The following is a 25,514-nucleotide window of genomic DNA, read 5'->3' as shown; positions in this document are numbered from 1 at the left end:
GTTCGTGGCCTCAGTTGTTCGCGGATTTTTCCTTAGAAACTAACTAATAATTGTTACAGGAAATCGCAAATATCCTCCACAATTTTTTATGGCTTTTTTCGTGGCAATACTGCACCATAGGGAGAACACGAAGCAACCACAGAGGAAAACGTGGCTTGGGATGGTGAAAGTAGCAAAAAGAATTTGAAACTGTAACTTCCAGCAGTCCCTGCAGTGAGTCTGATTGGTCTCCTGCTGAGGGTGCAGGGAATGTTGTGGTCCAAGGATGTCAGCGTGGCTTTTAAAAAGGGGGCTGGTGACCAAAAGAAAAAAAAAGTTCCTGTCTCTCTGTCTGCCTTCTGCTGGGTTACCTGTACTTATTCGTTTTGCCCTGGATCGTTTCGTAGTTGGGGTCTGACTGTAAGTGGATTCATTGCTATCCTGCGAAGAAAGGAGCGCTCCTGAACCTATCCACCCGTATTCACCATTTCAGGAACTACGGCAGGACTATCTTTACATTCCCATTCAAAATGGGCTTTCTGGACTATCTATCTTCATCATCACATTTCATCCGTTGCCATTTTTCATGGACTTTACTGTGTGTGTTTTGTTGGTGCTTTGTTGTATTTAATGTACAGTATAATCTCCGGAAGGGGAACAGGGGTGGTATCTTTGTTTTCATTACATTCTTTATTTGCTGATTGATTACCGGTTTGCTTTGTTTTTGTCTCTGTTTGTGTGTGCGTGCAGGTCGGGTCAAGGCTGGGTGTGTCCCTGGAATCTCCACCATAAAAATAAATAAATCACTTTCTCAATGGTGTGAATCTTAGTGGCACAAGACCACTAAAACGTTATTTATTTCTCCTTGCTGCTGATTGACTGCTGCCCTGTGAGCATCTCCAGCTGAGTATTCTTGTGTTTTCCGTTTTGTTCTTCATAATCCTTAAACCAGCTATTGTCAGTTCCCAGTGCCATTTACTGTACCAGCACGCCAGAGCTGATCAGTCAGTGCCTTTTCATTCATTGAGCAGCCAGCTCATAGCCACTGCCGCCCCCTGCAGCATTGCAGCCTCACTGTCCCTGGGATTGAGCCGCCACACTAGACTAGCCTGCAAGTATCAGCGTTTACCTCTGTGTGCTTGCGTGCAGCCAGTTCAAGCGCAGTTGGCTTGGTGATTTACTGAATTTCATTAATAGGAGTCAGTAGCACCTTGTACATATTGTTCCAGTAGTTTTACAGTTCATTGGCAGTGTATAAAATGATCAATGTTGCAGTAATTATGATACTTTTTGCATAAAAAAAAATGTGTTCCATTAAAATTTCACTTTTTCTTTGTGAATTGTGACGTTTACTTAAAAAGTGCAGCAAAAAAGTATTTGGCGTCCAGGGATGCATTAACCCTCAAGATGTGGCAGATTAAGGGTTAAAGCCCCAAGATGCCTTCAAAATGCCCTGCACCTTCTAAAGCTTTTGGCAATGAGAAAGCGCTTGCATGAATTCTAGTACATATAGCGGTAACATCAGTATTTTAAATTCTAGCACTGCGAGTGACATATCAGTATAGTACTGTACAGTATACGGGTTTACCCTTACATTCTTTTTTTTAGGTAATGTATTAAGCTGAGGTTAAAAATAAATGAAAGTGTTTTGGGGGCATATTTAGGGTTTAAACTATAAAAACAGGCATTTTTTTAACTACATCCAAAATTTGTGATTTTTCACAATTTGCGGGTGCTCTAGGAACATAACCCCTGAGAATTTCAAGGGTGTACTGTATATACTTTCAAAATAACAAACAAGAAAGTCAGGAAGGTCTAAACCGTTGAGATTCATCAAAATCTCGACATTGAATCTTTAGACAAATACAATACTTTCCCTATACTTTGTATCTGAGGAAGTAAAAAGAGAAATCATAAAGGGCCAGGGTCCATGGAATTCTCTATTTAATGTATAAAGAAAATTAAAAAAAAAAACATGAATTAACAGTATAATTTGCAGGGTATGGCTTTGCTAGAGGTCTAACCTCCCTGACAGCTGGTTCTTGAAGGAAATGGTAATTTATGGTCAATGCTCTCCTGGAATAGGGCTGGATGTGTCGCTGTCGATGATTGTCTGGAAATGACAGGAAATGGAAGAGAGGTTAGTGCCAGTGTCACCATATTATTCTTCCCCCTTTGCTTCTACGGTCAATAGCTTGGGAAACACTCCCCATGCTCACATGTGTGGCTATAATAACAAACAGAAATCAGATATTTGACTCTTTTTTAATAAGTAAAGCACACCTTCTGATTTCACCAAATACCTCACATAATGGTGCGCATCATATAGTATGTTTCATTTATATCTGTCCTTTCCTGGAAAACTGTGGGACACACTGAATTACTGTATAGTCAGCCTAAGGGCAGAAAAGCATACTGCAATTTGCAAAGCAAATTTCACAATCCACATCTTCGCAAGTTGTTCATCTACTTTGCTAGTGACTGACAGATGTCACCTTTTTACTAGTTAGGCTGCCACAAATAAATGTTGCAGTTCACGATACCCCTAAATGCCCCAAAGAAGGGGATCAGCCATTGCAGTTTATAACTGTTTGTCCATTCACATGGTTAACTCAGTGGGTATATATAATGCATTCTTTTGACAACATACAGTAGCAAGGCAGGCATCAAACCTGGATAGAATGCCAGTCATTGATGAGGCACACACTTAGCTCATACCAGGCCAGTTGATGTCAATCAATCTAACCAGTCTATCTTTGGTATTTGAGACCAACAAAGACACAGAAGAACGTGCAAACTCTTCACAGACAGCTGTCAGAGAAAAGAACTCTGACCTTTGCAACTCTCAGGTAGCCATGCCAATCCAACCTTTTTTTTTAATTATTACCAATATGGTCTCTATTCAGTTACTTTTATAAATAGCATGCATAGTTGCAAAATTTCACAATGTGTTATTAACTGCTTTTTAAATTATAACACAAAATACTCAAATTTTCATCACACCCTTTTAATACAGATGGGGGCTGTCTTGACCAAAAAACAGCCCTCACATACACATCCACCCTTGCACTCTGACAGGGCAAGTTTAGAGTTTCCAATTAACCTAAACTACACATCTTATCCAGAAAAAACACAATTGTATTTTTAATGGTCAGCTCTGCAATACATTGTATATTTTGAAAACCAATAAAATATGTTACATTAATATAATTTTTGCATTTTATAATTAAGATCTTGCTTTTTTTATTAAGGTTCAAAAGAGACCTGAAAAAGGCCAAAGCAGATGGCATTATTCACTGAATCTACACAATTACTATAAGCCCTTACAATAGTCCTTTCAAGGTTGTCTCAACTGCTGATACTGCAGATAAGATGAAAGTCAAAATAATAGGGCAGACACCCAGTAGAGTTCAGAGGCTGAAAGCTCAGCATATGCACAAAAAGACAAAAAAAGAAGTATTGCAATTTTAATCTAAAAGAATTTACACTAGCATGTTTGAAGACACAGAGGCCATGCAGTATGCTTACAAAATAATTGGTATAAGGCTGTTTCTATCTTTGAACATAATGACATTCTGTTTCATGGTCATCCAATTTGATTTATTTTTTTAGAATAATTACAATTAAACTGCATGTTTATTTTATTAAAAATCAAAAGCTGTACAAGTAACAATGTAAAAGTTAAAAAGGTTCAGTAGTTTGGTTTTTTTGCAAAAAGTTTTTTTTTTAAGCAAACACTAGAGATTTTGAAGAAGTATAGGAAATTGTTGTTTAAATCTAATTTAGTGTAAAGATAAACCATTAGACAAGGACTTTAAAGGTTTTCCCTAAAAATAGTAGTTGCAAAACATCTGGTGCCTGTTCCAGAAATACTTTAGTCTTTGCAATTTTGAATGCACCTGAATAGCCACAAGATACATAACCTAAATGTACAATATTTTAAATATATGGAAACAATCAATCTAGTAAGATAACCAGATAAGCTTTGGGGCAACACACACGTTAGACAGTTTAACATTTAAGTGATAAATGAAGCAGGAAAGTCTCACTCAAATTAAAGTGGCTAAAAAAAATTCATTTAAAATAGTTTAAAGAAATTTTAAATATGTTATTGATATGAAACAATATGCTGATTTAATGTCTTTTTGTTCCATAAAGATATTTCAATGAAGGGATACCACTGAAGATTGCATTTACAGTTAAATTATTGTAACTCCGCTTAGTGTTCCCTCTGAAATGAGAGTATGTGTAGGTTCACACAATATTTCCCAGTAGCACAAGAAGAAACAAGTGAAGAATTTCACTTTTCCCACTTCCTTACCAAAAGTTTACAACGGAGGGACAATGACACAATTTTTAAAACCTGGCTCTATGGAAAGCCCATTGGCAAACCCTTTGAAATTTGATATTAAAGTGATTCAGTTAGTTTGTCATAAGCCCACCCTTATGAACGTTATTCATACACAGTTTGGCTGTTATTAGCTTTGAAACAGGGCTGATTCAAGATTCAAGTACTTATATTTAAAATGAATATATACACTATTGAAACATATTCCAATATACGTTAAATATTCTCAGTGCTACATATACATTGCATTGTATGTATTGCTTTTCAAATATTTTTTTTATCATTACTGTTTAATATTTTTACGTTTGTGTTCACAGTTCATCTACAAAGCATGAAGTGCTTATGATCTGCTTATAATGAAAGATTTGGAGTGTAGAATGCCACTTCATAGTCTGAGAAGGGTAGATCCAATTACGTGGTTCCTACAGGAAGGAGCAAGCAGTCAAGTTACTAAACTAGACTCAGTCTTCCTCCCCTACTTTATACTTTCAGCAAAAATGCAGCAAGAGTGACCTTAACGTCTATTTTTCATTACACGTTATTGTTTTTGGCATTGTGTCACCTAAAACTAATAGTGCGCACAAAACTGTGTGTTGATTGAGGTACCTTAAAGGAACATCGCCAATATTGAAAAGGCTCTTTAAATTGCAATTTTAAAGTCGCTGAGGTAATAAAAGGAAAATCAAAAATATAGCAGTTATTTTCCATTGTCTTTAAGTTTTGGCTTGCTGAAATGGATGACTAGCAGTTCTAGCATAAAGTAGTAATAAGGGATATCAGGTTTCAAAGCTCACTGGAAAGGGATCAGGACATGAACAATACTTTTAGAGTGCTACTTAAGTACTTAAAAGGTGCGTTCTCAGCACGATGCTAGATCCAAGTGCAGAAGGACAGAAACATCTGTTCCAAAATGTGCTGTGAAGGAGTCTGTTTAAAAAGCAGAAGACTGACCATACTTATGACAATTCAAGTTAACCATTAAAAAATACAATAGGAACAGGTAAAATTGTTCCTGGTAGTGATGTACAGAAAGGGTTCTTAAAAAAAATTTATTTATTCCAAAGTTGGTGAGGAGTAGCTGATGCTAAAATTAGTGAAGCACATTTGCATTATATTAAATTAATTGCATTCAGTCTGACATACTTCGAAGTACCTTTGGTGTGTGAAACAGAATGAAGCAAAGCTCAAATATTTCAAAGAATAACCCAGATTTCAAGAAGAAAGTACTACTGTCTGATTTGAGCTCAAGCAGTTAGAAGAGACAGAAACCCCAGAGATAGCACTTTAAAAAGGATTATCTCAGCTATCAAGTTGACAAAATTTGGAAGAATTAAAATATTCCGAAAAATGAAGCTGTTTTTATTTGTAAAGGTATATAAAGTATAACAGGAACTTTCTATAAAAACACATACACCATGGCATGTAAAGTGTGTTAAATAACGTGATTGTGATCAGGAGCTTCACTCAGTCTTCTTTGATGCTGAGATGCCAGTTTTTTTGTGGTAAGCCTAAATATTTTTTTTATCCTTTGTCTCTGTCTCTAGTATTATTTTGTAGGATGCTATACGCTTTTAGTTAGTGGTGCAGTGTTTTCTTTCATTTTTTGTCAATTTTCTTGTATTAGTTTTCCCTTTTTGTGAACAAACATTTGGACTAGGCAGATTTGATCATGAACAAATAGAAAACATTATTAGACAGAAGAAGATCGTTTGGGAGGTGAGGAACATTGCAAAAGTTAGACCTCTTATAAAACTGCAATATACTGAGAAATTACAGCAGCAAGGGTCCTAACAAGAAAAAGGAAATCTGAGTACATCTTGCCAGTTTTAACATCGTTACATTGCTTACATTGGTTGTCCTTTAGAAATGACTTCAAAATTCTACTGATGGTGTGTTGTATAAAGCCATAAATAATCCTGCTCCTTCCTATATCTTGGAATGCCTGTTCCCCTACAATCCAAGTCAAAACCTTGGATCTTAATGGTCTGCTTATAATTCTAAGAGCCAAGCTTAAAAGAAGTCTTGAGGCGGCCTTTTGTTATTACACACCAGAAATCTGGAATACATTACCAATTGAGATGTACCAGGCTAATAATGTGGAACATTTTAAGAAACTCCTAAAATGCATCCATCCATCCCGCTATATCCTAACTACAGGGTCGCAGGGGTCTGCTGGAACCAATCCCAGCCAACACAGGGCGCAAGGCAGGAAACAAACCCCGGGCAGGGCGCCAGCCCACCGCAGGGTGCACATACAGACACACACCCATACACCAAGCACGAACTAGGGACAATTTAGGATCGTCAATGCACCTAATCTGCATGTCTTTGGACTGTGGGAGGAAACCCACACAAACACGGGGAGAACATGCAAACTCCACGCAGGGAGGACCCGGGAAGTGAACCCGGGTCTCCTAACTGCGAGGCAGCACCACCCACTAGTTTTACACTTAACACCCTTGATATGCACAAAGTTATCATTCTCTAAAGTGAATCTGCAATTGTTATTAATCTTTACTTTTCTCATTTTTCTTTTCTGTGGAGGTTTTTATGTCACCACCACCTGATCACCTCTGCAGCCACCTGTAATGTTTGAATTAAAGTGGATACCCCAGCATGTGACAAACCCCACTGTGTTGAATCCTCACAATGAAGCTTAAAAAGAAACAATAAAGAATTACTTCAGAACATTTATATTAGGCAGAATGCCCAGTGGGGGATGGGTGATCCTTTGTTAATGAATTCATTATTCCCATTTATGTTCCCAGTTTTACAGTATATATGAATACACTGTTGTACTGTGCAAAAGTCTAAATATCCCATTTTTTTTGCTTTTTTTTTTAAACCCAAGATTCAAACTTGACAACTGCATTTGCTGGGTTTGTCATATTGCACAACTACTAACTGCAGGACATGACAAATTATACAGCTCGGTGATAACTTTCCAGCACAGCTGCACATTTCCAAGCTATCATCAGCTCACCCCTTTTACTGATGTGCTGCCTGACACAAACAGGGAGTAGATCTCCCAGATTTCCCAGATTTTGTTTTCTTGTTTGCATGGTGTTAACCATCCACATTCCTTATTCCTTGCGTTGGACTTTCATGCATTGTTCTTCCAGGTGATAATTCATTGGTTCTCAGCTCTCACACACACATCCCACCCCATGAATTAAGACACAAATCCAACATGTTTGTTGCAGTAAGTCGCAGATTGGTTGGACTGAGTCGCTGAGTATGTCAGGCAAAATGATGGGTGTGATGAGTGTGGACCATGACTGCCTCTAACTTGCTTATTATGTAAATGATTATGCAAATTAAGCATGTGACTAAAAATCACTGGAAGAGTCGTGCAGTGACAAGGCCTTTAGATGTTAGTTTTTTTTCTCATCTGCATTAGTGTGTCAGTAGAAAAGAGCAAATTTAAGATATCTAAACATTTATTTCCCAAAAATTGCTCAGAAGAAATATTTGTGTTTTGTTAAAAAAAGTAAAATATTAATTAATAGACTACTTTTCAGATAAAGCTTAATAATTTTATAACTATAGCTGAATGCATGATTGAACAAAGATAACAAACAATCAGGTGTTAAGATTCAGGGGTATAATGATTTGATTGAAACAAACTGATTAACTAATATAATATATAGGAGTATATAGGTATAGGAGGAATCAAATTGAACAAAGGAGAAGCAAACCTAAAGGTTTATGTTACAGTTTAACCTTTAAAAAATTAAATCTTACACCATGACAAGAGTGAGCACAGCGACAAGTGGTGGTCATCAAGCATCATCAAGGTCTCTCTCAGTTTTCAAGTTTCAAGATATGATGTCCAAGCTCGTCTGGAGAAGCAGAAGGAAACAGGCAAGGCTGAGGTCCAGAAAGACAGGTTGAGTGCATTAAATGAGTAATTAATCAAACTGATGCCCCTTAGAAATTTGAAGAAGTCTAGCACTGTTATCAGCTCTGGACACGGAAATCACTGGAACCCAAGTACACACCTTTACAATCCATAAAAGTCTTTCTAGAAGCTGCTGCCAAAATGCTATTCATTCATAGTGGAAATAAAGCCAAGAGACTCACTGACAAGGTCAAAGATCACGCAAGGCTTATAGCCAAAAAGTCAGACTGTACTTTCACTGTAACCAAAGTGTAACTTAAAAATTTTGTCAAAAGTCATAGGAAGAATCTCGAGAAACCAGAGGGAATATACGTCTTGTATGAAATATCCACAAAGATGAATAAAATAAAACATCAGGGTTAAACTCTTAAGCTGATGTGTTACTGACATCAGACGCTGTGACTCACATGACTCTGCACCACCAACTGTGACAGGCATCATGACATCAGGCATTGCCCATATACAAAAAGAAAATGGTAATGCAAGTGGTGGAAAATACTTTGCATAACATAAATAAATGTTACAAATACAAGTTAGATATTTAAAATCTCCAAGTTCAAGAAAACCCCTTAATTAGATATAAAGTTGTTATGATGAACTTTAATTGAGAGCTAAGAAAAATTAAGAACAATTGTTAATAATGTTGAGCCATTCCTCATTGTTGTATAAATAACGTCAACATTCTCAGGTTAAATTGCTCATTGTACATGATGCTCACGTCCAGACAATGCATTACAAAAAAAAAATTAAAATAGGTAAAAAGTCAGTAAAATAGGTTCTTTACCTGTCCCAGCACACTGGATAAAAAAGAACCAATTAGTTGGCAAATGATGTCAACCTTCTATATATTTATAAATCCGTAAGAGATTTGCACAAATAGTCAAACATTAATGTCTCAGGTGCAGTAAGTTGGATCATAACATCGTTAACGTTATTCGTTTCAGCTGTTACATCAAAACAAATGTAAAAAGTTTAATTTATGTGTGGCGTAATTAATACATTTCTGACATTAGCTATTCTTTATATTTAAGTAGATACTGTATGTAAAAGCTCTTTACAGAAATGCTGTTTATTTTACCTCCTGTGGAGTATTTTTGGTGTTGAGAGATAAGTGCATATTGCAGGTAATGTTAAAGAAGTTTGAGAGTTAGAGACAGCAGCTGTAAGCTTTGGTTTGTGTACTGAAGCCTACTGCGCAACAGCTGGGATGTGGGCTGCCGAGAGCAACTTGCAACATCTGTTCACTTGATGTTTCCTGATTAACCAGAAGAGTTTTTGTTTTTGTTGGTCATAACAAGCCTCACTTTTAAAGATTTTGGCTGTCTAATCAACTTTTTATTTTTATATATAAAAACAGATAAATGTCTGTGGCTTTGAAAAATTAAACAAATGCATTTATATGCTATACAGGTTGCTGAGGAATTTTGGAAAAAAAATAAGCTACATGCCGTTGAAGGTGGCTAACTTCAGAAAATGCTATTTAAAGAAATGGTGCAGCTTATGGTGCGCATTGGTAGTGTCAGTTTATTCACAAAATACTGAAATGTGAAAGTGGGATATAGAAAAGGCAGCACATTGTTAGTGCCTTGATTTTCCTCTGTGGCTTCTCAGTTCTAAACTGAAAACAAGTTATGTCTACATCGCAATAATATTTTTTAAAGAAATATGTGTCCAGATTTACATTTTTGGCAGCAGAGTTTATATGGGTGCAGGATGACAGCAATAGCTCTAAAGGTTAATGATTAACTGTTTGGAAAACCAGCTTAATACATTATTGTTCTGTATGTACACACCATGAAAGAAAATTCTAATATTTTTACAACTAATTTTGTACTTTACCAACTCATTCAATAAGGCTGAATTTTCCCACAGTGAAATGTCAGCAAACTGCTAACTTCAGCTCTTTTTTCTGTACCTAATTTAAACCATATTTGATAAGTGCATTGTGGAAATATTACCCCTGGCAAATCCTTGAGTCTTAAATCAAACATGAATATTTTTATGTTAAATGTAAGGAAGGAGTGACGACGTGGTTAGCACTGATGCCTCACAAATCCAGCAAGCTAAAATCAAATCCCGCACCCATTTGTTGTTTGTGTGGAGTCTGCACATTCTCCCTGTGACTGTATAAGTTTTTTTTCCAAAAAATGAGGAGATTAAAGATTTAACATGTGGCTCATATCTTGGAGGAGAGAGGGAAATAGGTTTAAGGGACATTAAGGCTTCTATTGGCACAATTGGGGTCTGTTCTACCAAGAGAAATTACATTGCATGCAGAGGGACATCAACGAATGAGGTTTTTACAGTATATGAGTAGGTTAGGCAAAGAAATGGAAGGACAGGATGTTTCTGATAGGTCAGGTTTACACCATCACATGAAGGGATGAATCCATCCATCCATCTATTTTCCAACCCACTGAATCCGAACACAGGGTCACGGGGGTCTGCCGGAGCCAATCCCAGCCAACACCGGGAACAAGGCAGGAACCAATCCTGGGCAGGGTGCCAACCCACTGCAGTGAAGGGATGAATTATAGTGTAAAAACATTTTACACAAGCTAAAATCAATACATTTCTAGCCTAGGGTTAAAAAGCCAAGGTAAAAAAGTTAACCACTGCTTGCTTTAATGCAGAGAATATAAAAACATAAAACAAGTGAGTTGGAGTGGTATGTAGCTGACCATTATTATAATATCATAGCAATTACAGAATCATGGGTAAATATGGAGATGACAATGAGTGTAACATAGATGGAGGCAATTTTTGGCAAAGATAGGCAAAAGCAAAAAGGGGGCGGGGTGTCATTTATGTAAAACTGAATTTAAATGAATGTCTTCTCCAGTTGGATGATGACCCATGTCTTGGTGGGGATGTCTGGACTCCACTTCAAAACATTAGGGATAGATGCCTGATAATGGGCTTGGTATGTTGTACAGCCAATGCTATCAAGGTAAATTTCAGCTCTTTCCAGTGCTGAAATATTTTATAAAAGTAAGGATTATATATGTAAAACACCTGTTTATAGTTTAAATTTTATTCAGCTCAGTTCTGTTCACATTTATATACTGTAGTACTTTCTATTGAAGAGATGGTAAAAGCCATTATAAAGAGCTACAAATTCAAAATGCATAAATGTGTGAAATTTAAATACATTTAAATGCACATGTAAACATCTAATATATATAGTCTATGTTGTAATTTAATCTCTTACAAAATTTTTTTTTTAAACTTGGATCAGTGCAATTCGAGTGTGGAGGCAGTAGTTTCATTCCCAGCAGGGGTTTGTATTTTGAAGCCACTAAGTAATATGGAATCCTTTAATAGTCCATAGTGGGGCCAGTATGTATTTATTTGTATCTAACAATAAATTAAAATTCTGTCCATGGCTTGTTTTTAATTTGTACCTGTTCTTGGTGGATTTTGAAAAACTGAAAGACCAATGAATTCACAGATTATTATGGACCTCAGAAATACAAGCAGTGTGGCCACTGACAGCTATAACAGCAGGCTCAGACAGAAAACAAGAACTGCGGTAGACTTAAGTTTCAGTGGTTCTTGCATATATTCACATTTATCACTCTTATTCAGTGTGTTGTCTAGTCAAATGTGATTTATTCTTCTTAATAGCAAGCTAAATCCTTTCCTAAGTAAACCACAGGGCCAAAGAAGTCAATTTCTTCACAGTTTACCTAGGAAAGCTTTAGCTTTCCAGAGTTCTTTGGCCATCTGTTCTTAAGCATACTAAACATTATACAGTACAGTATATACTTCACTAGCATGTTATGTTTGTTTTCCAATGCTTCTGTATTAACTTTGTACCTTAGAAAATTGTTGTAATCTAGAAAGTCAAATAGCTTTGTGCTGCCTTTTACCATGCTGTACAAACAAGTTCAAGTTCAAATTCACTTTATTTTCCTCATCGACTGAATGTCGATGGCTATTCCTTTTGTAATAGTGTATAAATTGTGGTAAATATTTGATGTTGAATTAATAAATTAGCAGCTCTCCTAGGAATTCAAACAATAAAAAAGACTTTAACAGCATAATACGTTTCTCCTGACTTATCTTCCTATACAGTATTTCTCTGTTAAGCCAATATATTCTATAATATGTACAATTTAACAATATAGCAAAATGCTGAAATGGCTTATACATATTAAACACCTTCTCCGTGGTATGCAATTTGTTTGAGTGTTAAGTAAACATAGCAATTTTGACTTTGAAGGGAAACTGCAGTTGTTAAAATGACTGAGAGAAATGGCACTGCAGCAGGTGTCCCAGCAAATGATAAGTATCTTAATGACTCCCGGGTGCAGTTTTTATTTACAGAAAAACAAAACAAAGTTCATATGATGAGTCTGCCTATACTTGCACAGATGTAACAATCTATTCAATGAAAAGTAACTCTCTTCACTTTTGCTTCTTACAGTATATTTTATAAATATCATCATCATCTGTTTTTTGATCTTCCTTATTCTAGGTTGTATTTTTTTCAGTGACAATTTCATATCAGACACACCGACTTTACTATGAACAAGTTAGTATGCTTTAAAGGTTTTATACCAATTATGATTTGCATTTTGTCTCTTTTTGTTGGTGCTAAGGGGTACATGCTAGTCAGAATCAAAATTGATCCTGTAAAACTAGTGTGTATGACAAACTATAAACTAACACTTTTCTGCTATCTTTAGGCTTATACTACACCTGCATATCTCTAAAGAACATCATTCCACTTTATTTACAGCAGGTATTTTTTTTCCTTTTTTTAATTCAAAAGCCTAATAGATAACACTTGCATTTTTTTTCTTCCACAGACAAATATGAGGCAGCATAGAGTAAGAGAAGGACCAAGAGATGAAACATAGGCCTGGGACAAGAGCCAAAATTCATTAGCTAGAAACGGGTCGCCAAAGCCAAAATACTGAAAGAATTTTTGGTGAAAAATTCAAGTTCAAGAGACGATACAACAGAATATTAAACACACATTAAGTTACCTAAAGTATTTTGGGTTGAATCTGCAATCTCAGATAGCCAGTAAGTGCTCATTAGCAGGGTTGTCTTAACAGCATCATTGACCCCCGGGCAAAGTAGAGCACTGGTTCCAATATATTGATAGATAGCAAAACAGAAACATACATAGGCATCAGAAAAAAATGTGTGCCCCTATGCTCATGGGGCTGCCGGGCAACTGCCCAGCATGCCCATGTGTTAAGACAGCCCTGCTCATTAGTGACCTTCATACTGTCACGTTTGTGATGTCATGCACTGCACACTCCTAGCTACCACCACATAGCAACAATGTGATAACAGTACACAAAAATGTGACAAAGGAAGTGCCAAGGAAATACAAGAAAAATGATTCATTTCAAACAGAGCACTTTTAAGATAAGAATAAACAATACAGTTCAGTTCTCCAATGTTCACAAACCCAAATATCTCCACATAAGGTCCATGAAACACCAAAACTGAAGATTAATAGTTAATTTGTTATAATAGAGCCCTCTTACTAAGGCACAGTTGGCAAAGCCACCTTCTGACTAACCTTATAATCAGGGGCTAACTTAAGTTTATAGTATACAAATTGATTCACAGTGGTTCCCACCATCTTTATATTCTCCCCAACTAGCCACCACAGTGTCTGAAACCTGGTGAGATACACCGTCACTACAAGAAAAGATGAACCATCAAAGGCATATTAAACAGATACTGAGCTTCAGAAAAAGGCAAATGAAACAAAATTATACAGTCGAACACCGTTATTGGCAAAAATATGTTTCCAGCTGAAAAAGTTCCTCCAAGTCCTTATTAACCCTTTCTGTCTGCCCATAATATTCTGGATGATAACCAGATGGGAGAAAAATGACACAATCCATTCTATTGCAGAAAAGCTGGCAGAATCTATACATAAATTGTGGACCATGGCCTGATATTATTGAAGTAGGATGCACAAGGAAGTATTTAATCAGTGTCTCGAAACCTTTATGACAGTATCACACTCCTATATGTCAACAATGACAATAAACTACAAAGCAATACCTGATTGTATAAATATGTATGCTGAGGTAAGCAATAGCTTTTAATGTCAAAATTGTTTTCATGTAAGTGAAGTCTGCTTAATTTTTTTGGGTTGAATCCACAATCTTGGATAACCAGAAAGTTAACATAACCCCTGGCTACCCCTGTATAAGAACACTAATAAATAGAAATAGTGTCGGTCATAGGAGACAAAGATTGCATTTCAGAAATAATTTAAATATTTTTAATTTCAGGAAGGGTCATTTTGAAAATAAACAATGCAAGTGGCATTCTGCAATATTCACAACCACCAAATTTCTCCTTTGTGTGGGATTTTGTAACTATGACAAACTAGAGTAAAGTACAGTCAGTGATAAAAGCACGATAATTATTTTACTAAGTCTCTGTGTTCTCAGATTGTCACTATCAGTATGTGACTGTGCCAATAAAAGTATTAACTCTTTGTATTAGCTATATGTTGACACACTTCTTTCTAGTGGGTACAGATGAATCTGAATGAATTAAGGAGCTGAGCTGAGATTGCCTTCACTTTTTCATCAAGCATATAGAGTACTAACTGAGGTGATCATGACTTAAAGCTATAATTGTTTTGTAGGTGATAAGCTTTTACCAGATGAACTGAATAACTTTTTTGCCAGATTTGAAACAAGTGATTTCAGCACCCAAAATACAGAAATAAAGGTGATGCTTTATAAAAACACTAAGAATTCTGCTGTGATGGGCAGGTAGGCTTGCAGCAGGCCAAAACAAACAGTGCAGTGGGACCAGACAGCATATCAGGTTGGCTCTTAAAGTCGCGCTTTAAGCAGCTCTCTCCAGTTTTTCATTTACTTTTTAGCTGGTCTTTGACCTTTGGTATTGTACCTAATCTGTGGAAACAATCAATCATTACCCCTGTATCTAAGGTTTCTAGGCCAAGCTGTTTAAATGACTACAGACCAGTGGCACTTACATCTATTCCAATGAAATGCTTTGAACATTTGCTGAAAACATTTTAATGACAGAGACAGTCTTTTCAAGATAACAATCAATTTGCTGATTGTGCAAACAGGAGAATCAAATCTACACCTTTCCTGATCAGCCTGGTTCATACAGTTTGTCAGAGCACTATTTTTGGATTTTTGTTCAGCGTTCAATACTATACAGCCTCATATACTGATTGGGAAATTGAACAGTATGAATGTAAACCCATTTATTACACTATGGATTCAGACCTTTCTTTTAAAACCGTTCACAGACAGTTAAAGTTCAGGACACTTTTTCAATAGTCATTCATTCAAACACAGGAAGTCCGCTGGGGTGTGTCTTATCACCATTACTGTTTACTCTGTACACAAGTGACTTGAGCCAGAACAATGACCACTGCTCTATTATCAAATATGCAGAAGACACCATGCTCATAGGATGTATATCTGGGGAGGATGAAAGCCATTATCTAAATCTAGGGGACTGGATGGTAAACTGGTGTAATAAAAACTCTCTCACTCTGAATGTAAAAAAGACCAAAGAAATTATATTTGATTTTAAGAGACAGAAATCTGTATGTTCACCTATTGTAGTTCTGGGAGAGGAGGTAGAAATAGTGACTAAATATAAATACTTAGGAACTTAACTAGATAACAATCTTAACTGGAATACAAATACAAAAAAAAATATTCTGTAAATGCAACCAGCGCTTATTTCTCCTCGATAAAATCAAACTATTAAAAATGGACAAGGACCTCATGTTGTCCTTCTATCGCAGTATGATCCAGTCTGTAATCACTTTAAGTTTCATTGTCTGGTCTAATAGTCTGACAAACTAAAACTCAAAAAAGCTCTAACAGATTACGAAGTATGCAGCTAAAGTTATTGGGGTTGATGTAGACGATTTGACTAGTGTATGGCAGTGGGCAATGTTAAAGAAACTGGAAATCATCTCAACTGATGACAGTCATCAATTACATGTAGAACTAAAATTCAGTAAATCAGGAAGGATAGTCACTTTGAATACCCACACAAATTGCTCCACAAACTCCTTTCTTCCTAGTGCCATACAACTTTTCAATAAGAAATATCAGAGATAATGATTAAGGTTTTGATATATATCCTGTAACCTTTTTTTTTTTGGTGTAAATTTGTATTATCTAACTGCTTTACCTTAACCTTTCTTGTTTCGTTTTGTCTGTTTTATTTCATTCTGTCTGTTATTAGATGCAACTGAGAAGGCAAATTTCAAGTTTTCTTGTGTAAACATGACTAAATAAAGAAACCTTAAACCCTATTGCAGATGATATATAAATAATCACATTGTTTCAGACATTGGTTGAGATAGAACAATAACGATGGGTTGTAAGTTGCTACTGTTTTTGAAGCTCACTTGCATTGTTTTCACAAAAAATGACAGGCCTGACGATGTATGAGTATGCCAATACATGAGTAAACCATTGGTCTTCTTTGTGTTTATGTATCTGTCATTAAACTCATGTGCGTGATTCAATACATGCGATTGTGTGTAAATGAAATTCAAAACATACTCAAGCATTTCAGTATGGCTGTATTCAAATCATCCTATAAGGTGCCTCACTTGTGGCCAAGTAACACATTGCATCAGTCTTTCCATTTTCACAAAGTAATACTACTATTTATTCTAACATTTGCATTCATTGTCAGTCTGCAATGTCTGAAAACTTCACAAATGAGCCACCATCCTCCTTGGCTCTCTTCAATCATGACTCGACTGCTCCATCCACTATGTCTCACTTCCCCATGTAGAATTGTGGCTGGCTATGTACTTCATTTCTAATGATATATAAAAACATTGCAATGCCAGTTTAAAGTTGTTTTTTTTTTTCCTTTACTGAAATAACTGGAGTGCCAACAGTTTTCGGGTGTGACATTTTCTCATTTAATTTTTTGCAGTTGTTTGATGAAGACAGTCTACTGTACAGTGTGCTTCTGGGAAGCAACTTTCAGTAAAGTCAATAACAGTATGCAAATGTGATCAGTTGGAGTTGGAGTCAGAGAGGAGAGGGTAATTCAAATATTCAATATGTATTGCTTGTTAAAATAGAAGAGGGGCTTTTGTGTGAAAAACAAAAATATAATCAATCACGTTTTTTGAATAGAATTTCAGACTTGCAGCAAATAGGCATTTAAGCTGTGGAAAATTAGGAGAAGTCAAGGAAGGACAGGAGTGTGATGTACATACTAAGGAATTAATTTAAGATAAAAAAAATGCCAATTGGCATGGGCTGAGGTGCTTCTAGTGTTAACCCACCAACATCCCAGGTAGTTTAAAATGATGGTGACAGTACAATTACAAGTACCTATGCTGCCCCATAAAGTACTGTCACATAGATTATATTTAGGCCCTTGAGCTAAACTAACCTAATCACAAAATGATTCGTTTGAAACATGAAAACCACTTGTAGGCCTGTGTTTTACTTAAAGCTGCCTCTTTAAAGCAGTTCCAAGCATCACTACAGTTTCCCTAAGAGAAAACAAAATTTTACGCAGACTCGCAGTTCTTTGTGATGGGTGATCATAAAGAACAGTGAGTTTGCGTTAAATTTTGTTTTCTCTTAGGGGAAATGTCACTTGCTCTTGCTCCATGTGACTTTTTCTTGTTCCTGCATATAAAAAAAGAGTTCAAACGAAAGGGTTTTTGTACCATGGAGGAAGTCAAAGAAAAATCACTGCAGGCATTGGACAACGTTCCTTCTTCAGTGATTCCAAAAATGTTTCCACCAGTGGGAAAAACGTTGGGACAACTGCATTCATTCACATGGAGGGTACTTTGAAGGAGACTAAAGTTTCAGTAAGTTAATATATATTTACACATACAGAGAGAGAGAGGAAAAAATGTGCATGGTGAGAAAGCAGATTAATTTGATTCTTCCATCACTAACCTTGAGCTATGGTTAATGTATTAATTCCTGGGAATTATCATAATTGCCATTTTAGTTGGTAATTAGATACAGTATGCTGCGGCTGAAATCACTAATACTTTGTCTCATAAATCATAAAAATTAAATACATGAAGGCAGAAAAAAAAATGTTTTTTGAATTACTAACATGTAGACATGATGCATCTAGAATCCTTCCACTTCATTTTCTTTCTCACCTTTTGGTCCTTATTTCCATGCACATTACAAAATGTATGTATTTAAATATATCTAGCTGCATGTGTGAAAAAACAACCCAAAGACTACCTACCAGTTTTACTACATTGGTGAACTTGCAGAAGCATTAGGTAAGTGGACCAGAACTGAAAGTATCTTGTCTGAGACGAAACATGTAGTCTGAGTAGCTGTGGCAAGCTGTGGAACCTGTCACAGGTAAAATGGAGGGTAGATCGCTGTGTGAATGTACAACATGTATGTACCACAAAGCTGAGTTTGTCTGCTTGGATTGTAAGAGAAGTAACGTGCATGCAAGTGCCATCTTACCAAGTGCAAGTCATGCTTATATAAGCTTCTACATCCTCTGTAGAATTCACACTCCACACACACATGTCCTTTGTAGTGAGAACTGGGGTGCATGCAAGCGCAGAAAAAATGTAAAAGTGCATGCATGCACCATCTAGTGGCTGTGGTTGAGCATGAACAGAGCGGACTGCTGCATACATGTGCACACAGTTTTTTTATTTATATACGTCTAATTGTATAGTCAAATAAAACTGTAGACTTTTCCACAATGATTTCTTGCTCCCTTGGACATGAGTTGCTATAACTAGTAGGCAAGTTAAAATGCTAACCTACCTTGCTTTGTATGTAAAGGATAATAAACCCTGTGAAAACTTGTACTTTGATTTAATGCTGATGGTTTGCACGCTTAGCTGAATGGAGATAATGGTATAAACAGTGACAGAATAGCAAAGGGATCCCATTCTTTCTTCATGCTAAGGTTTCTAACTTTTTTAAGGAACTTTTCATTTACATTTTCATAATCTCCTGTTCCAAAAACGGGCAGCATGGTGGTGCAGTAGTAGCGCTGCTGCCTCACAGTAAGGAGACCTGGGTTCGCTTCCTGGGTCCTCCCTGCATGGAGTTTGCATGTTCTCCCCGTGTCTGCCTGGTTTACCTCCAGGTACTCTAGTTTCCTCCCACAGTCCAAAGGCACACAGGTTAGGTGCATTGGCGATCCTAAATTGTCCCTACTGTGTGCTTGTTGTGTGGGTGTGCGTGTGTCCCCTGCGATGGGCTGGCATCCTGCCGGGGATTTGTTCCTGCCTTGTGCCCTGTGCTGGCTGGGATTGGCTCCCGCAGACCCCCTTGACCCTGTGTTAGGATATAACGGGTTGGATAATGACTGACTGACTGTTCCAAAAAGAACTAATGAGGTAAAGGGTTTTTAATTACTGGTTAGAAGATCCTGTGTCTCTTCTTCACTTTTTGTAATTCCATATATTTTGTCGAGACACTCAGCCTATTAGAATTAGAATTGCCTTTATATGCCTTTTTGTAGATAGTCTTATTTTTTTCAATTTTTTTTCCAAGCATTTATTCTGTATTATGAAGGGTGACCATTAAAAGTTTGTTCTTAATACAAAAGATACAAATGTAGAACTACAGAACATGCAAGCTTTCAGTAATGTTTTGTTACATTGAATAATAACGAATAAGCCTTGAAAGGCAATAATTTAAAACTGTTTACATATTGCCACATTTATGAACAAATGCTTTTATTTACCACCTCCCAGCATGACACTGTACAAACGCAGGAATTCAGCAAAATTACCTCCTCCTCTGTTTTACTGACTTTCATGTGCACCTCCTCTTTTTTATATAATGTTAAAGTCAGTGAATACTTCATATTAAGTTGGAGAGAAAATATTTTCTTAAGCAGTGCCTCATACCCCATATATATGACTAACTGGTTAATTTTTCTAGAAAGCTACAGTAACAATTTTTGGACTTTAGTTCATCCTTTCACTTTCTGTACCTGCACTATTCATTAGGTCCAAAAAGCTGAAGCCTGGAAGTGCAGTAGCTGACATGAGTAAGCCCTGCAATTACATGTTGCTTGTCATTTTAGTCGTTGCCTTGCCTTTATTCCCAGGATAGGCTATAGCTCCTTGAAGGTTTAGCATAATTCATGAAATGCTACAAGTTATTACTGACCTAGGGTAGCTGTAATTTGCAAACTTGTAATGTTACATTCATTTCTGTAGAGATTCACAATGTCAGTCTGTCAGTCAGTCAGTCATTATCTAAACTGCTTTTCCTGGACAGGGTCATGGGGGTGTTGGGGGAGTCTACCCAATCCAGAATAAGGTGCAAGGTAGGAATAAACCCTGGACAGGGTGCCAGTTCATTACAGGATACACACACACATACACACAAATACACGCCAACCACAATCTGGGGCCATTTTAGTTTCACCAATCCACCTAACTCTCATGTCTTTGGACTCTGGGAGGAAACCACAGCACTCAGAGCAATACCACACAGACACGGTGAGAACTGCATACAGGGAGGACCTGGCACGCACACCCTGCTTAACTTAATGCGAGCAGCAGCTCTACAACTGTGCCACAGTGCCGCCCAATTCACAATGTGATAAGTAAAAAAAAATATATCTTTTTTTTCTACCTTTATGATCATTCTCTTGCTATACAGTGTGTTCTGTTTAACTTTTTAAATTGGGAAACATTTTAAATATGTTCAGGTTCATTTAAAAGTAGTCCTTTAAATCTTTCAGTGTTCCAGAAAGGTCCTTGTAAAGCTTTACATTCCACTAATTTCTACACTTAAAATATTTCATTTACCACACTTGACAGCATTAGTTTTGAATGCCATCACAATTTTTTAGAAATGGTTAGTTTAATAAGGGTACATTTTCAAAAGTAAATAATATGCAACTATAAAAGTCAAAGCATTTATGTTGGCTAGCACATTACAAGAGCTTTTTTTTCAGTGACAAACATGAGAAAAATTTCCCTAAATTTATTTCTTGTACTTATATCAGAGTAGAAACTAGTGCAGGGCAGCATGGTAGTGGCAACGAGTATAGCGGTCTAACTTGTCCAGAAATTCTCATACATTTCTGTGGCTTGATCACCTTCTGAAAGGAGCTTGTTTATTTTCCCTGGGGCTGTGAGGGTTTTCTACAGATACCCCAGGTTCCATTCACATTCTAAAGATTATCCAAAAGTAAATGTTAGGTTATTTGATGAATCAGAATTATCCCAGGGTGAGTGAGTATTAGTGCACACTGCAATTGACTATTGCGCAGTCTTGGGTTCATTCCCTCATTTGGGTTCATTCATTTGGGTTTATTCCAGCATTGGTTTCATTCCTGCATTTAGTCTAGTGTTCGTGGGATAGGCTCCTAAAACTGAAATGTAGGAGATTAATGAAAATGAATGAATGGATACAAGAGGAATACACACAGAGGGTGTGTCTAAAACAGTTGGATCATTTGCAATAATTGAATGACTTATACATTATTTTAATAAAATAAAATAATATCAGTCTTAATAACTAAATAATGCATTTTTTTGCATAACAGAGAAATAGAAGCCAAATTATAGTGGAAAACACTGAAATAGTCAGTATATGCACAGAGAACAACAGAAAAAATATCCACATGTGAGATAGCTTTAGGCAGTTGTGAAGTTCAACTAATATTCAAATGTGTATTTAATCATTTTTTGCACCAATTTGTAGTACATAACCTGCTAATAAATATATGATTCTTTAATAAATTTTATATATTTATTTCAACTTATATTGCTTGCTTTCCCTTTTTATTTTACATTCTTCCGTCTTGTTTTCATTATATTGCTGTAGCAGTCTATAAGAAAGCACTTTTTGGGCTCTGTCGGAAGAAATGCTGGGAAAGTTCTTAGTATGCAGAAATTTAGGGCAAAAGCTCTCAGTTAATTTGTTTTATTGTACCAAAACAATGTTCTCATCTTTAAATCTCAAATTTATAAAATGTGTTAAACACACCATGATACTTGAAAACCCCAAAACCTTTGGACTCTGGACAGGAACAGAAAAATCACTGAACTGATTAACATGAGGTGTTTGAATAGTGTCCCTCTGTAGCCTTCCACCATTCAAATTTCCACACGCTGCAAAAGTACCTGGAGAAGATAACAACCAGAGCTCTCAGAGAAAGAGAGTGATGGAGATTGTCCAAACTGCTATGCCAGCATTCATCTTGGTTTTCCACCAGAACCTGTTGCTGATTGTTTAATACAAGCTAAGTGAATAATAATTATTTTTCCTTCTTATTTTACTCCTCTTCTGGCTTTGAGTCAGTACTTTAAGCAGAACAACCGATCCACTGTTCATTTCCCAGCATTCAACCTGGGATGGGGAAGGAAGTAGTTGAGTCAAACAAAAGAGATACGGAGTGAGGTAACACATATCTGAACATTGAGCTACAACAACTAAAATATAATAACAGACAAATTAGGGTTTTTGCTGCTTTCAGAAATACAGGACACTGTACGTTCTTTGGTGTGAATTGCCACATTCTTTTGCTTTGATGTATGTGTTCTGTCCTTGTGTGTATGCATTAGATTTTGCAGATATGGTATTTTATATTTGCAACAGTGTCAATGATTTTGAGGTAGCAGTGAGTGGTTATGAAAATTAGGTGTAATCAATGCAGTAAATTTATATTTTTTACTATTTTAAAATGAATAAACTTTTGCTTGGTGTAAATGAGAATAAGCGGAAATGAGTAAATATTGATGAGAGTCTGCTTATGGATATCTCAGGGTCAGACTGGTATTGACTACAGAATTGACTCTTTATTTGAGTGTGATGGTTTTAGAACACAGTCTGCTTTCTACCACCTTGTAATGTATAAATGGGTTCAGGAAGATGGATGAATTAATAGATGGAGATTATTTAGTAATATTTTTTGTTCATTTCTCTTTTTATTATAATCACATTTTATGAATTGTGAATGCAAAAAATTACATATTTTTATTTTATAGTTGAAGGTTCAAAGTGAACAGTGCCAATTAAACACACTAAGTTTGCTAATGTTACCAACCTCAGGCCTAGGGGAACCTGGGTCAGGTACAAGTCACTGTTGCTGCAGGGTGTAGCCACAGTGATATGGTGTAAAGCATAAAAGAAACAGTAGTCCGGAGTCTCAGACCATACTTCTCTGTCCTCTTTATTCTCCTTTTCCCAGAAATATATATATATACTTCAATTTCTGGATAGATCAACATGGCAATCAGTGAAACAATGGTGCAAGCCAATTTCCTCTGCATAACAAATAGTGTAAACTCATTTACTTTGAGTACTTGATTAGAAACCAATTTTCCAAGGAAGCAGACAGTTCTGTATCCCCACATTGTATGTAGATGAGATACTAAATCAAAGCAGTCTGACTATTTAAAGCAGGTGACTCTTTAGCAAGACAGGTAAATATTTATGTCCTGTAGATAACCATCAGCAATAACCTGTAGCTGAACACCCTAGTACTACTGAATTTTCCAGAAATTCTGCTTTTTCTTTAAAACAAAGGTTTATAGCCCATTACACTAAGCAACACACCGAAATGTTATTTTCTTTATAATACTGAGATCTAGCCCATTACACTAACAATAGTTTATCAATGTGTTTTCTGTTTCTTTTAATGAGGATGGAAAATCATGTTGTATTTTGTTCATTTGAAAATTAAATGTGTTTTCCAGAAATATATTTCAAAAACTTACATGATGTTAGCTAATGTTCCTGCAATTTAAAACTCTCCTTATATATTTTTACATTCCCTTTGGCAAATTGTAAAATTTTAATCACAATCATGAAAAATGCTCCTTTAAAGATTTCATATTTAGCAATGCGGGGCTTTCCATTCACTGAGACTGTATATCGTAAGTGTGTTCTGCTCAAGTAATTAGAGCAACAACAGTACTTTGGAACAGGTTGCGGAAAAATCAAACTCTATTTATAAGGCACTTTAATAGTTTATTTTACGAATAAAGAATTTATAAATAATGCAAACTTATAGTCAAAAATAAGATATATGAAAACAGCAATATAAAGACAAGCAGGATAATACATTTTACTTTAAGTAACCTATGAATTGGTATGTTAATTCATTAATATCAATGATTTTGCTGTTTTTCTATAAGTATTTCTATACTGTGTAATTTAAAAGTTTTGTTTGGTGATTGGTATCAAAGTATCATTATGCATATTGGGATAGTAGTGGAGAGCATGAATATTGTTTACAGAACCCAGATAAATCAAATATACTGTTGACATTGTGGACTGTAAAGTTGTTAAGTTCTTTTCTTATATGTAGTATTACAGTACTGCATCCCTATTAGGAGAAGTACAGCTGGGGTTCCAAGTGAGCAGACTTTTTGGTTGTTGCGTAACTGTGTGTGAGAGGGCAGAAGTATAGTAATAAAGTTTGTGGCTAGCATCAAAGGTGTTGTATCTTAATTTTAAGTTTGATATTGGCAGAGGATGGCTACTAATTATAGAATACCGTCTGCAATCCACGAGAGTAAGCCATACGAGAGCTGGAAAAATGGTGTTTTAATATGGACACAGGTTACTGATCTTGAAAAGATAAAACATGCACTTGCAATTGGACTGTTGCTTACAGGGAGAGCAAACGATGCCAGTTTCGTGCGGGAAACCTGAATAAAGATGAATGTATGACTATTCTGGTAGAAAGACTCAATGCTGTGTTTTTAAAGGAGGAAAAGAATTGTATCTATGTAGCATATTCAAATTTAGACAGCTAACAGGGACAGGGTAGAGTGGAGGCCCTGAGGCTAGGCATTCAGAAGGTTGCCGGTTTGAATCCTGTAAACACTAAAAGAGATTCTACTCTGTTGGGCCCTTGAGCACGGCCCTTAATCTGCAATTGTTCTGTCCTGGGTTTGACATCAATCTGCATCAAGCCTTGCATGTAGGCCCTCCAACATGCAGGGAAAACCTGGGAGTTGGTGGCAGAACTGGCACTCCAGCCACCATATAAAATCTCACATTGTTCCATTCTTTCTGAACTAGTGTGGTGCTGAGGTGTCACCCGTTACATGGCTGTACTTGGGCCCTATTCTGGGTTCCTGAGTTGGTTTGTCATGTGGTGAGTGCAGCAATACACTGTATCACTGTGTGCTCCTAACCTCTAAACTCTCCTCTAACAGGGATGCCGTACTGTAGTACTACAAACAGGAATGTATATATACAGTAATACTGTATATAGAACATAGCATGGACAATACAGGGCATTTTATAGCTGACACTCTAAATGAACACAATGAAGGCTGAAGAGACA

The sequence above is a fragment of the Polypterus senegalus genome, chromosome 2 (assembly GCF_016835505.1).
Source record: "Polypterus senegalus isolate Bchr_013 chromosome 2, ASM1683550v1, whole genome shotgun sequence".
NCBI classification, from domain to species: Eukaryota; Metazoa; Chordata; class Cladistia; order Polypteriformes; family Polypteridae; genus Polypterus; species Polypterus senegalus.
This window is presented reverse-complemented; position numbering follows the sequence as displayed.